General features: G+C 35.8%; 1 long non-coding RNA gene across 1 annotated transcript; it reads left to right on the forward strand.

The window, feature by feature from the left end:
* The first annotated feature begins 1,251 nt into the window (after positions 1-1,251).
* Positions 1,252-14,083, forward strand: LOC132621631 (uncharacterized). Its single transcript, XR_009575626.1, has 3 exons — positions 1,252-1,680; positions 12,449-12,499; positions 13,489-14,083. It is a non-coding gene; the product is annotated as an uncharacterized LOC132621631 (long non-coding RNA).
* Positions 14,084-15,599: the final 1,516 nt, after the last annotated feature.

The raw sequence follows: 15,599 nt of genomic DNA on the forward strand, positions 1-15,599 counted from the left end.
TTTTTGCTCTTATAAGTGAAGAAATCCATAGACAAAGAGATCCACCATTGAGGAAATTAAAAAGTCAACGTAAAATTTGAAATTGTCATGTTCACGGTAACTAAGGTACCCATACGATGGAAAATGTAAATGCAAATAAATGTCCTATCTAAGGAAATAATAATCCCACACATTAACAGTTTTATCACCTTAAAACGTCGCCCATATATGAAGATAGTGAATTTGGAGCCTGTTTGGATGGGCTTATGTCTATAAGCTGTTTGCAGCTTATAAGCTAAAAAAAATTAATTGGGGTAGTCTAACTTATTTTTTTTGGCTTATAAGCTGTTTTCAACTTATAAGCTGCTTTAGATAAGCTAAGTCAAATGGGCTCACTTATTTTTTTGAGCTTATTTTAAGCACAAAATGACTTTAAGCTGGCCAGCCAAACACTAAAAAAAAACTGAAAACGACTTATAAGCAACTTATAAGCCAATCCAAACGGGCTCTTGACCACGCGAATTAATAAATTTAGAAATTGTTATAAAATAATAAAGCAAGCAAGAAGAATATTTCAGAGAAAGAGAGAAGAGAGGGGAATTCTTTATGTCTTCTTGTTAGGGATTGATTTACAATGAAGGGATTCTCTATATTTATAGGGGAAAAGTGACTTGATCCCAAAGTCACTAACCCTAATATTTCTCCTAAAGATAGACATCCACAATAATAAATAATATTTATAACACTCCCCCTTAGATGTCTATTTGATAGATAATGTGCCTCGTTAAAACCTTACTAGAAAAAACCCAGTGGGAAAAATCTAGTGAAGGAAAAAGAGTACACATTTCTAATAATACACTATTTTGTTGCCTCATTAAAAACCTTACCAAGAAAACTCAATTGGGACAAAATCTTGGCTAAGGGAAAAAGAGTACAACACATATTAACTCCCCCTGATGGGTACATCACTCCAAAACTTGAATCTTCGCATTCCAATCTTGTGCACCATCTTCTTGAAAGTTGTACTTTGCAAAGACTTGGTGAATAAATCAGTCATATTATCGCTCGAACAAATCTCTTGCACGTCGATATCACCATTCTTCTAGAGCTTGTGTGTGAAGATGTTATATCCCGTACTTTTTACATATTCGGAAAATTCAAAATAATTTTGACTTGTAAGAAATAAGACCATATTTTAATTTTATTTAATGTATATGTGTTGATCGTGAAATGTTGATGTGGAAATGTGGAAGAAGACCAAGGGCAAAATTGGAAATTTTGAAAATTAGTTTCGGGAATTACAAGTAAGACCCATAATTAATTGGGCTCAAATGAAATGAAAAAAATAATAATACAAAAGGCCCAATTCATTTAGGTGGTGGCCGGCCATGTGGAGGAAAAAAGGGGCCCAAGCCCATAAAATTTTAAAAGCCTTGTAATAAATAAAGAAAAGGGACCATTCATTCTCATTCTAGAACACTCAAAAAAAAAAAAAAAAAAAAAAAAGAGAGAGAGAGCAAGAACAAGAGAGGGGTTTCGGCCCCAAGGAGAAAGAAAGATTTTTTTTTTGAGGCCATCAATCTTTGATCCAAAATTATAGTTTTCTAGTATTTCTATTAAGTTCAAGACCCTCTTCAACGTGGTATAATTTTTGAGGCAAGAAAGTACTTTTTTTATCAAGTGAAGAATTTGAAGAAAAGGGTAAAGATTCTATCCTTTTTGTCTTGGAAGAAATTATATATATATATATATATATATATATATATATATATATATATATATATATATATATATATATATATATATATTGTAGTATATGGAAGTGAATGTAAAGTAGGAAATTTGTGCGTTGTGGGTATGTGTGTGTGGCCGTGTAGGGTGGTTGATGGAGAAGGATGAACAAATTTTATTTATTATGTTAATTGTGTTGTTGTGACCCTTGTGATGTAAATGGGATAGTTTATGTTGGCATGAAAATTTGGTTGTTATGTTGTTGTAGGAAATCATATGATTTTATTATGGTCTTATGTAATTATGGGAATGGAATTGCTAAAGTGTAAATGGTTGTTGTTGTTGATGAAATTGGAGGATAAAAATGTGTTGTGAATGTTCGTGTCGAAGATTGGATGTTTCGGGTGAGGTATGGTGTCATACCCCTTTTTAACCCGGGTTAAATTAGAAGTACGGCATATTGGGGATTCCTATTTTTTGTTTGTGTTTGTTTTAAGGAGTCGCCACCTAATTATTTATGGTGAATTAGGACACCTAAATTTATTAAAGTTATTTTAAAGTTAACTCTGTTTAAGGTCTGCGAAACTTAAGATTCTGGGTAAGGGTTCAATTAGTCTAAAGGGAAGGTATTAGGCACCCTTTAAGACCCATTAACAATGGTTAACCAACCGGACTTGCAATTGATTAGGCTAAGTGTAAATATAGTATTATAAAAAGAAAATAGTTTTATAAATATGACTAAAGTTATAGATAGATATATAGGATTATTGTTTGAAAAACAGGATTTGTAGAAGGTAATAAATTTATATAAAAAAAGTATTTCCGATGACATTTAAAAATATGACTTATACATGTTATTAAAGCTTTAAATGAAAGTATAATAGTATTGTTTAAAATAATACTTGTAGAGGAGATTCAACAAACGCGAATTTTAAGTAAAGATGATATTGCATGAGTAGTGTGATATAAAAATCTAGACTTTTTTTTTTTTTTTGTAAAATGGGATGTAAAATAAAAGGAGTGAATTTCTTTCTCTTTTTATTAATTCTTACTTAACCATATTCAACTAAAAAATGTGTAATTGAATAAATCTTGCAAATGTTTATAAAGTCTAATCGGATTCTTATTTTGTATGTTAGTGACGTTTTGGAATTATGAGATAGTAAGAATGAAAAATGATTCCTTTAACCCAAAATATGTAGTCATATTATTTGAAAATCAATTACTCGAATAAATGTTATAGATACTATAAATAGTTTAAAAAATAGAAGTGAATGCAATTTGTGGAATTAACTACCCATTACTAAACTAAAACCCTTAATGTCACTAAGGTTTATCTAAATTAACAAACAAAAATGTTAGTCATACATTAAATGCACACAAAAATAAAAATAGAGGAGTAGATATAATGTAAATGGGCTCAGCCCATTTTCTTGGACTGCTGTGGTCTGTTGACTGTTGATCTCGCGATTTTAAGTTCCTGCACTCAAAGAAAAATTCTTAGTTTGGGAGGGGGAAGTTGATTCGTGTTGACTCGAAGCTTGACGTTGTTGGCTGCTCCATTCGTCTTATTTGTTTGGATCTTGTGACCTCCGTTCAAACCTCGGTAGATGAACAGTAGTGAAAATGATTGAAAGAAAGTGTTTCATTTAAAAAGTGTATATGTAAGTGTATATATAAGGAAAGATATATATGTAAGTATATGTATATAAGGAAATATATATGTGTAAATATATGTATGTAAGTTGTAAAATATTTCTGCCAACTTCAGATTGTGACACTTCTAAAGTAATTGGTCTATAATACTTCCTATCTGGTAGCCTCAATCTTGTCGATGTCCAACCGTTCTTTTGTCTATATATATTTTCAAAATATGCCCCGGTTTTGGGTTCAGAAGGGTATGTTAAATTTATGTTGTGGTGTGACCGAACCTTGTATAGGTTGCCTACGCATCCCTCCAAGGGAATCAGGTCGGAACGTAGTTCGTAAGGTTCATAAAATATGGTTTGAGAATTTAATAAAGGGACCGAACCCGATGTGGATTGCCTACGTATCTCACCAAGGGAATCAGGTTAGCGTAGTTCTGTTGTGTAAATGGTAAAAGGTTTGTTGGTTTTCTATCTAAATATGACTAACCCGTATGTTGAAAGTCTACGAATCCCGCCAAAGGAATCAAGTCATGTGTAATTCTCCTTACATAAGGATTTATGTTATAATGCAACCGAACCCTATGTGAGCTGCCTACGTATCCCGCCACGGGAATCAGGTCAGCGTAGTTCGTACCGATTATTAAAGGAAAGCTTGCAAACTAGGATGTCTAACCTAATGTCGTACTTTGATCTCTTCTTGAATTGCTAGCTTTTAGGCTTATGTTATCACCTATTAGCTATTTCAATTTCTCGAGTGGAATCTTGTCTTGTCCCCTAGTTTTGTTGTTACTCTCTCGGGATGTATGTTGTCTATTCGTTCATTTTATGTCACAATCGTAAAGTTGACAGTTTTGATAAATAAAGTAGAAAATAGATGATTAAGGAGAATCAGAAATGCATTCATAGTTTTTGCAATTCAAACTTCCACAAGATGAAGCAAACCAAATAAAATTTTGGGTACGGTTCAAGCATCAATAAAAGAAAACAAATTCACTACATGTTCATGCTACCAAGACTCTCGGCGAATTGGGGACGGAGTACGAGTCCAATTCTTTAGAGTCTCCCCTGGTTCGGCACCTCGTGTGGTAGGTGTTTCGATGTTGTGAGTAGTTGTAGCAGTAATCTTCATGTGTGTTTGTCTTTGGATTGTTCACGGGAACGACAAAAGTTGATGACATGTCCCTTTCCGCACTGGACTCCTTCAAATCTTGGCACCTCCGTGAGCAGGCAAAGGATTGTTGACCACATTGGGCTTAGCTTCAGCGAGCTGGATTACTCCTTCCTTAATCAAGTCTTCGATTTTGTTTTTAAGTCCATATCAATCTTCAGTGGCGTGCCCAACAACTCCAGAGTGGTATGCACAGCGTTTGGAACCATCAAACCATTTTGGGATAGGTTCGGGAATTTTCCCTTCAATCGGTTGTATTATGCCTGCTGCTTTCATTCTTTCGAATAGTTGAGCCAAGGGTTCAGCGATCTGAGTGTAATTACGGGTGTTTTTGGTGTCAGGGCTTGGACGGGCTCTAGGTATAGTATGTGGCCGATTTTGGTAAGCTGGAGCTTGGTTGGGTTTATACGGACGTGGGTTTTGATGTGGAGACGCTCGGGGTTGGTAGTAGTTTGCTTGGGCGTTGTAGACAGGGTAAGGGGATAGTGGAGCTTGGTAGGGTTCAGGGTAGTGGTAAGGGTAGAAAGGTTGTTGTGGGTGGTTAAAGTATGGAACGACTTGGCTCGGCTCATGCCCTCGGGCGTTCATGACTGCAGCGACATCTTCTTTCTTCTTTTTAACCCCGTTGATAGAACCAGATTGAATAGCTTTGTTTATTGCTTGTAAAGCAATAAGATCCTGAATTTTCCCCGATTTGATTCCTTCTTCTAAGGCTTCTCCCATTCGGACAACTTCTGTGAATTTTTGTCCCATCATACCTATCATTTTCTCGTAAAATATGCCAGCCTGGCATTCAATGAAGGTAGCAGTCATTTCTCTATCATTCATCGGAGGTTGAACCCTGGCCGCTTCTGATCTCCAACGTAACGCATACTCGCGGAATGTCTCAGCTACTTTCTTGGTTAACTTAGTCATGTAGACTCTATCCGGCGTGATATCGGTGTTAAAACTGAACCTGTCCATAAAGTCTTGCGCCATGTCACTCCAACCACGCCATTTACGGACATCCTGTTGTGTATACCAAGTAAGTGCTTCGCCAGATAAGCTTCTTATGAAGAGTTTCATTCTTATGTTCTGGTCTCTACCTACTCTAACCAGTTTGTCACAATAAGCCCTTAAGTGTGTATGAGGGTCGCCTGTTCCATTGAATGTATCAAATTTCGGTGGTTTGTAGCCTACGGGTAATTCAACGTCAGGTTGAACACAGAGATCTTCGTATTCTACACTCTTGGTTCCCCTAGCAACTTGAAGGTTTCTCATTGCTTCTTTGAGACTGTGGATCTCTTTTAGCAATATGTTATCTGCCCCTGCCTTTGCATCCTTTTCCATTTCTTCGTATTGATCTACTTCGGGTTGGAACCTGACCGTTATTGGATTGGTAAAGGCTTGTGTTTCTGCGGCATATACCGGAGGAACGCATTGTGCATTAGGGGTGACAAAGTGTGCCTCGTGTATATGCTGGGTTGGATAAGTTTGGGCGATGGGAGTGATTTGGACCGGAGGTGATGTGTTATAAGTGGTGTTTGTAGGTGTTTGATTTGGTGGGTTTAGAGGAGTGGTTGTGGGTAGTGGATTAGTGTTGGTGGGCAAAGGAACATAGGGAGTGTGAACTAGCGATTGATTTGGTGGGTTGACGGGTGGTGGATTATGAGTAGCATAGGTAGTGTAAGTGGGTGGTTGATTTTGTGGAGGAGTATAGGCGGATGATAGATTTGGTGGATTTGCGGGGGTGATCGGAGGTAAGTCGTTGTTGGTAGATGCATTGTTTTGGGGAGGAAAATGCTCAGGAACTGGGGATTCGAGTGATGGGAAACGAGGTGGGTCTGGTGCAGTATTTCTAGGTTCAGGAGGTGAATTTTGGAGTGTGATGGATAAATTGGTCAAGTCCTTAACCCGATTTAGTTCTCCACGTAGATTCTCAATTTCTTGAGTCAGGCGGGCGATATGTTCATCATGTTGAATAGTAGTCCTGTGTTCAGAAATCTCGGGCTGATCGCTAGAGATCACGATGTTTTCCACACCAGTTGAAATAGATGCGGTTGGATCAGACATAATAACTTCTTTTCCTTGAATAGCCCAACTACGTCGCGGTAATGATGATGTCTTTGACCTTGTGAGGTAAGGATGGTCAGCCAGCTCGAGTGTCAACACGAATCAACTTTTTTTTTTTTTTTTGGAATAAGATAAAAGAAACATAAAGTATAAATTATGTTAGTCTCGTGAACATCTCTAGGTAAAGTCAAGATCACGTAAAGTCAAGTAAGACATGTAGCAAATAATTTATCAAATAAAGTCAAACAAGTTGTCAAACAAGCATATCAAACAATAACGCGTCCTAATATGCATGTGACCTCTTTGTGCCAGAGGTAGGCCTATCGTTTGTTTGAAGGGTAAAGTGTGTCATAATACGTCATCCCGTTGCTTTGATTAATTAAACAAATTCTATTTCCCCAAAATAAAGTACAAAAGTTGTGTAATATTTATTACATGTCAAATGAATACAACATAAAGTATTTCCTAATCTGAGTAAAGTAAATACAATATCTAAATTTCAGCTCCGTTTTGTGATGTCATTGATCTTCATCATTCATTGTACTCCAATGCAAATCCATACCTGTCACAGAAACGTTAGTCATTCCCTCTCTTCTAAAGTTTAATTAACTAGAGCAAATAGTCAATATTTAGGCACAATTATCCTTCAAACATGCACATAAAGTATGATTGGTGTCACTCGGGGTCGTGAACCCGCTTGGACGTTTGGGTAAAGTCGTCTAATGGGTTTAATACACCAAGGGTATTAAACCTCCTAGGTCATAAAATGTATGCTCTTAATAAAGGGTGTTGGTTTAGCTCTATCTTAAGCTGACTAAGAGTTGACTTCCTATGACACAAGGTTCCCCCAAGCGGACAACTTGGGAGTGGAAAGTCCGTGGCCGTCGACTGCACCGCCGATCGACTAAATCCACAAGATCGATCCAACTAAAAGGTAATTTAATAGTGAACGGGCGCGAACCGCGAAGCCGTTTTGAGTGTGTGAATATGTGTGAGTTTTCCAGGAGTGGAAGAAATATGAACGGAATGACAGTTTATCAAAGCAGTAACACATAAACAGTTTATATCAAACAAACAGTTTATATCAAGCAAACAATTAATAGCATGTAAAAACAGTTAACAAACAAATAAAGTAATTAAAATAAGCACACAAAACCTATTTAAACTAAGTCCGTTATGGTTAGAACCTAAGTAATTCCCCAGCGGAGTCGCCAAGCTGTCATACCCCTTTTTAACCCGGGTTAAATTAGAAGTACGACATATTGGGGATTCCTATTTTTTGTTTGTGTTTGTTTTAAGGAGTCGCCACCTAATTATTTATGGTGAATTAGGACACCTAAATTTATTAAAGTTATTTTAAAGTTAACTCTGTTTAAGGTCTGCGAAACTTAAGATTTTAGGTAAGGGTTCAATTAGTCTAAAGGGAAGGTATTAGGCATCCTTTAAGACCCATTAACAATGGTTAACCGACCGGAATTAGGTGAATTAATCAGGCTAAGTGTAGATGTAATATTTTATAATATTTAAGAAAATATCTTGCAAGTATTGCTAAAGTTATAGATAGAAATAGAATGTTATTTAAAGTAAAAACTTGTATAAAAATAGTGATTTAATAAAAAAGGAGTTTGATTATAAATAAATTACTCATACGTGTTCTGAATATTAAATTACTCCAACTAGTAAATTAAAATGTATTTGTAAAGTTATTGCAAGATTAATGTTTTAACAAATGTGTATTTCAAATGTTCTAAGATAAAAGAGTAAATCTTGATTCTTTTAGCTCGATGTGGTCGTGCCAATTTGAAAAAAATCAATTATTCCAATTAAATGTTATATATACTATTGAATAGTTTTAAAAATAGAAGTGAATGTAATTTGTGAAATTGACTACCCATTACTAAACTAAAACCCTTAATGTTACTTAAAGTTCATCTAAATTAGCAAACAAAATGTTAATCATACAATACACGTTAAATGCACATAAAAAAAAATAGAGGAATAAGAATGATGCAAATGGGCTCAGCCCATTAAAGAATACTGTTGTCCGCTACTGTTGCTGTTCACATTTATTGGGATTTGGCCCAAATTTTATTTCCTTGTTTGGCTGTAGGTTGGCTGACTTGAAAGAGAAATTGCGTTAGGTTTTTAGCCCAACACCGAATGCGGGAGATGACGGGTCGCTTGGACTCGTGTGCGATAGTCATGCATAATAACGAAAGAAAAAGAATTAGTATCTAATCAATGAATAAAGTTAAACATGTAGAACATAAACTCAAAAAAAAAAGATCAGTAGATTGTGTGTGTTCTGTGTATATTTAAGTATATCTCGTGTATACATATTCATAAGGATGTATAGAAGGTTAACACCAGGGAAGGTTTAAACTTATACCAATGAGACCCTATTGCATTTATCTATTGTGTACATCTTTCTCCATTTGCACACTACTATCAAACACTGCTACTATACAGTGAATAAAAACACTTAACATACAGAATCATAAGAGAATGGACAAGGTAAGACTTATATTGGATTCTGACAAATAGCCATAGAAGCAACTAGTATAGCACACATTTAGAAGACATGTTTTTGCAACTATATTAATCCAGAGTCCCATACTCCAATAAGTACCTAACAAAGTTCCTAAAGATCACAACAAATAAGCAAATATCACCATGCTATAATAACATCTATTATAAGTAAACAAATAAGGTGGGTTTCAAAGAACTCAAAATCAGTTTAAACCAGACAGAGAGAGAACCAGATAGTATATGTTTATACAGAGCCATGCTAGGCAAAACAGACAACAAGAAGAGGCACAAACTCATACAGATTTTCATTACTCAAAAGTAGACAGTTTGGAGGTGATAAGACCAGATTCCATGCGGTTTGGGAGACATGTATGACAGTTATTTAACCTTTGCATAGAGTGTAGGCAAGTTCAAGAAGCAAATAAGCTCAGGATTAAGAGCAAGCAAGCAAGTAGTATTATCTATAGAAATAGGACATGAATATCATGCTTGGACTTAGACACTTAGCAGGCCACAGTGGAGCTAAAAAAAAAACAAGTGACAAACAAAAAGCAAACTCAGAAATTGCGGCTATGATAAGTTCAAGACAAGGGCATCCTATCAATACTTAAGTCTTGGCAGCAAACAAACTCCCAGGTAGATTCACACTAAACAGTCAAGCCTCAGTCAACACAAACTAAAACAAATAGCTTTATTATGCAAAATTCATACTGCCAGGCTCACATATTATGCATAATAACTATAAGAATGATGGGTAGTGACCTTAGTAACCATACATTGGTCACGAATTCATTGCAACCAGAGGATAAAATTAAGCAATGGTAGCATAGACCAATCAAGTAAAGTAAATTAACACATCGCAGAGTGTGATAAGCATAGATAGAGGGGTAAATCAACTAAACAAGCAGGCTGGTTTAAACATGGAAGGTTTACATGTTTTTTTTAAACGCACTGATTAAACATGTTGAGAGTAGAGTAACATTTAAATAAGTCCTTTTCACACACAGAACTTTGAAATGAGTCATGTGACAGTTAGCATGTGTCCAGACAGTTAACCCAAATAACTACGACAATCAAGTTTTAAATTAACACCAAACACTTATGCCTTTGAAGGCCAAACCATATAATCTGAAAAAAAAAAGAAAAAAACAATCACACCAACTCATTTGAACAGATAAAAGCACATCATTATCTCTTAACATCAACCAGATTCTATCTTTTAACAAACACAATCACGATAATGCAAGCTGGGGAAACCACAACTAAACAGACAGACGACTATCCTCTAGCATTAATCGAATTCGACTTAAACCATGCAGTAATGACGTAGTAAGCTAACCTAAGTCTCAAACTAACCATTCCACATTAATCTTATCAGCTTAAACAAAACAGCCACGACTTTGTAGACAAAATAAAATCAACAACCAATATCGACATGTCGTATAATCATTTCGTCCTATCTCAAACCAAATAAATTACATTCATGACCGAATACGTTATTTAGAACAAATAGAGCAAAGAGGAATAATGCCGATCTGCTTTAATTATATACATAATATACCTAAGATATACATACCATGGTGTGTATATCAGATGTATATCGAATGTATACATTCTTCTTACCTTGATAACCCACTGTATATCCTATGTATATTCGACTTTTAAATAAGTTCTAAGTCCTGTAAATTCCATCTAATCATCCCGACTACAACAGACATCTTTCAAATTTCATCTTTTAGCGATTAATATCCTATCCTAACAGCTCCCAAACATTGAACAAGCGATACAACAACAAAGAAAATATATAACTACTCAAGACGGCAGAATAACTTAAATTCTTAAAACGAGCATAAATTAAAGACGATAAGCGATGAACGTGTCGAAGTTTACCTTTTTTGTGCGCAGTGAAGTGGGTGTCGACGTCTCGAATCTACGCTCGAATTTTAAAGTAACAACAGAAGGAATAATCCACTTAATCCTTCAGAGTATTTCCAGGGATAGTAAAAAATGTGAATATTTTAGAAAGGATTCAGGCGTCTGAAAATGATTCCGAAAACAGAATGGAATTTTAACACATCTCCGATTTAGAATAGCAGTAGGGATACAGAAAGAATGTTGAATATAGCAAAGTCTTCGGTCGTCCCCCTTTCAATTGAGTAATTCTTCATTATTTATAGAGTTGAGAATGAAGAGGAGCGTATGAGAGAGAGGAAGCGGGGAACAGGCGTGGTGGGAGTGTCAGGGAAGATGGCAGAGGCGTGGGTGTGGGGAGAACGTGAGGAGAGAGACGAAGGCGTGGGGGGACAAGGAGATGTAGAAGTGCAGAGAGAGAACGTGGGTGTGGGAGAATGGAGATGACGATGAAGGAAGGAGAAAGGGAGGCGGGTGAGATGGAGGAGAAATTAGGGCAAAGGGAAAGGGAAAAGGGAGAGAGGACAGAGGAGGCGGAGAAGATGAGAGGAAAGAAAGAGGGAGATAAATTAGGTTAAAGGGGAAGGAGAAACGGGTTGGACCGGGTCGAGCGTTGGGCTGGACCGGATATTGGATTAAAATAGTGGGCTGTGGAATAAAATTTTGGGCTGATTATTGTATTTGTATTTTGGGCCATTAATTTGGCTGAAAATTGTTGATCCTTCCTCCTCTATTTAATTATTTTTGGGCTTCTAATTTAATAACTGGTACAATATATATTATGTAAAGATAATAAATAATTAGTATGTAGAAAAATAAATATTTTGCAAAGTGTTGTCTTGTAATTAATTTAACGGTTCCAAACCCGAAAATGAAACGATGACGAACATTCAATTTGTGATAAAGTAATGCTTGTAATGTTGAAGATAAAAGTAGTGATATTAATAGTAGTAGCAATAAAATATTGTAAAAAATAAAGTATTTAGTTCGTCAGTAAATTTAGAAAACCGAGTAAGTTAAATAAAAGAGGGACAAAATTGGGTGTCAACATATGGTTTTTGTGGGATTGTCGGAATGTGGTGTAGATTGTTTGAAATGTCCTTGAATTATGTTTGAATAATCTTGAGCTAGGAAATGAATATTTAAATGGTGATATTGGCTTGAAAAGACGTAGTCGAATTGAATATGATACGCTATGTAGAGAAGAAAGTCATTATTGTTAGAATGCGTTTAAATTGATTCTTGATGACTATTATTATGGTTGTTGGTATTGTTGGTATGGTTGTTGATGAATTTGGCTGAGTTAAATTCTCGGGGATGTTGAATTTACAGGGGAGATGCTGCCGAAATTTCTGTAGACAAGTACTAGTTAGAATTAAAAATCTAAGTACTTGTAGCTAATATTTGGTAATTGATAATATTATTGTAGATATTGGAGAGCCCGAGACTTGATTCGGGACTGAACTAGCGAGCGATTGAGGTATGTAAAGCCTACCGTTCCTTCTTTTTGGCATGATCCTTTTTGGAATAAACAAAAATGTATATGTATGCTTATAAAGAAATTCCTACTCCTAGATGCCACTAGGATGGCTAACATCTTTGACTTCCATAAGCTATTCCAAATGGCTTGATACATATTCGTGATATTCGAAGTTCTAGTCGATACGTTTCCGGATGTTGTTCGAAAAATATTTGATATGGCTAAAGTTTTGGATATATATATTTTGATACGTACATATGATCTTGAAGGCTCTATTTGATTTGTTCCATAGTGGTAGTTGGAAGCCCCCTAATATGAATGTTACTTAAATTTCCAAAAAGTGCTTCTGAAATGCTTTTAAAAAGTTTTGTACTTCAAAAGTTTGTAACTTTTGTATACTAACTCCGATTGACCCGAAACTGATTTCTGAGCCTTCAGATGTCGTACATATATTTGTTCATTGAGTTTTGAAAATAATTTATTTATTTATATGCATATGGTTTCTGCACTACTCCGCTCGTGCCTACTACTATGACATCGTTCGCCGGTTCCCGGGCCGGTTATTTGATCGTGCGCACTATGTTCTATTCGGCAGTATGATGTGTTACGGTGCCCGAGACCTCGCGATAGGGCCAGGTACCGCTTATATACGGCGTTATTATGTGATATGGCATATGATATGTTCTGATGTTCTGATATGATATGATGATATGATATGTTCGGGGATTGTACGGAGATTTGAAACATTCTGGAGTATGATGTGTTGTGGCGCCGGTGTCGGAGTGGCGACCACGTTCCTGAGCCTTATGCATGATTTTTATTTGCATTACGTATGTTTTTTTAAAACAGGTTTGATATACTGATTTTGTAACCGCTTCCATACTCCTTATTTCAGTTCTGATCTAGATTACTATACTTCCTACTTTACATACTCAGTACATATTTCGTACTAACCCCCTTTCTTCGGAGGCTGCGTTTCATGCCCGCAGGTACAGACATTCGTTTTGGTGATCCTCCAGTATAGGATACATATTCTGCCACTTGGAGTACTCCTTTTGATCCGGAGCTCATATTTTTGGTACATATCTTCTGTTATACACGTTCTTTATATGTATGGCTATTTGGGTACGGCGGGGCCCTGTCCTGTCATATGTTTCTGTTATGTTTTGTAGAGGCCTGTAGTCATATATGTGGGTTATGGGTCATGTTTGCCCGTTTTTGTTTATGATCTGTGCCTTAAGCGGTCCCAGTTGCTGTTATGGCCAAAACGGCCCATATGTTTGTAAATCTGGGCGATGTGTATTCCGCCAGCCTACCGGATTTGATATGATATTTCTGTACGGGCAACCGCTTAAGATGACATTTGTTCTTAGTATCTGTTTGAAATAACGTATGTTAAGTCTGAACAAATCTTTGATATGTCGATCTGGTACGTAAGTCAGTTTGGGTGTCCAAATAGGGCACCAGTCGCGGCCCACGGGGCTGGGTCGTGACAGAAGAACAACTTTTGTGAAATAAGCTTTATCCTTTTATGAATGCACTATTTAGTTGGGCTATGTATGTTGCTACATCTTCAGTCTTTGGATAAAGTTGTATCAACATATAATATTGTTGAAATCACTCCAAGTGCATTCCTGAATTGCTTTATAAATAAATGTTATCTTTATATGATTTGACTGTCATATAGAACAACATCGTATGACTGTAATCCCTCAAAGTCATAGCAAAATATATAAATGGATCAATTGCATAAAGATATAGCACTTCAGGGCCAACGAGTTCTGCAAGTTTCTCATTTCAACTTCTTTTGATAGATAATCTATTTCTTTTGAAAACTCTTCAAGAGTTTCAATGATATTCAAGTAATCAACGTGCACCAACAATATGACAGATTTTGATTTTCACAAAGACATAAGGATAAATAGAGTCATTTGTGCCCTTAGTCAGTAAATATTCATTAAGGTGATAAAATCGCGTTCACCTTTCTTAACTTAATTCATATAAGAATTATGAACAAATTTCTACAACTTGTATATGTTTCAGGCATTTAAAATTCTTCAGGAATTTTCATATAATTTTGTCAAGTTATTCATATAGGCTGCGACAACATCTATTTCTATTTGAATATGTGACATCTTCTGGTGTCTGGACAGCAGGTCCAATAAGCTTTACGCTTATCAAAATGCGTCATTTCACTTGATAATAATTTCTACGTTAGCATGTTTTAATAGACGTAGAATTTAGATCCTCACAATCTTTTACAATATTGCGCTATATTGTACCAAAGATATCGTAAACGATATATCATTTATATCGGTTCGCAATGTGACATAACTTCTTGAGATCTCATCATTTCAATTATTTTTAGGTGACTAACCTCTCATGAGGTTTCATGAAGTTTTATGTTGTAGGCTCTTCAAGAGCACACTGGCTCCTTATAATGATCATTGTCTCCTTATAATGATCATTGATCATTTTCCTCCTCTTTCTTTTCAATGATTATTGCATTTGAAACCGATTAGTCTACCACGCTTCATCAATGTTGTAGACTCTGCCCTTCAAGGACATGAATTTAATAAGAGCATTTTGCAGCTGAAATTAGAAATTAATTTTGGGTCAGCAAGTGCTTCTAGCATTTGAGTTGAATTATCTTTTGAATGAGGATCATACTAATGATAATTCATAACATATTTCTCAGCTGCTTCTTCTCTCCCCCTTATGTTAGAAAAACTAATATATATCCCATCTTCTTTAGGGGAATCCATCTTTGTGCATCACAGTAGATTAATTAATCATGTACCACACATAAAAAACTATTAGATGGAAATATTTGGTTCCTAACCCTGAACCAATTGTGAGGGGAGAATTTATCATAATTTATTGGTCTGAAGCATACAAGTGATGTTGTATACAATACATCGTATCTTAGACCAGCACATGAAGCTTTGTTCTCATAAGCAATGGTTTAGCTATTTATCGGAGACATTCAACGCCAAACCAGCTTTGATATAAACCAACATTAACATGATGAATTATCTTGATTACATAATCTGAAAATTGTGCTCTCAACTCAATTATTTTGAGTAAGTGACTTTGCATA

Source organism: Lycium barbarum, chromosome 2 (assembly GCF_019175385.1).
Source record: "Lycium barbarum isolate Lr01 chromosome 2, ASM1917538v2, whole genome shotgun sequence".
Taxonomy (NCBI): domain Eukaryota; kingdom Viridiplantae; phylum Streptophyta; class Magnoliopsida; order Solanales; family Solanaceae; genus Lycium; species Lycium barbarum.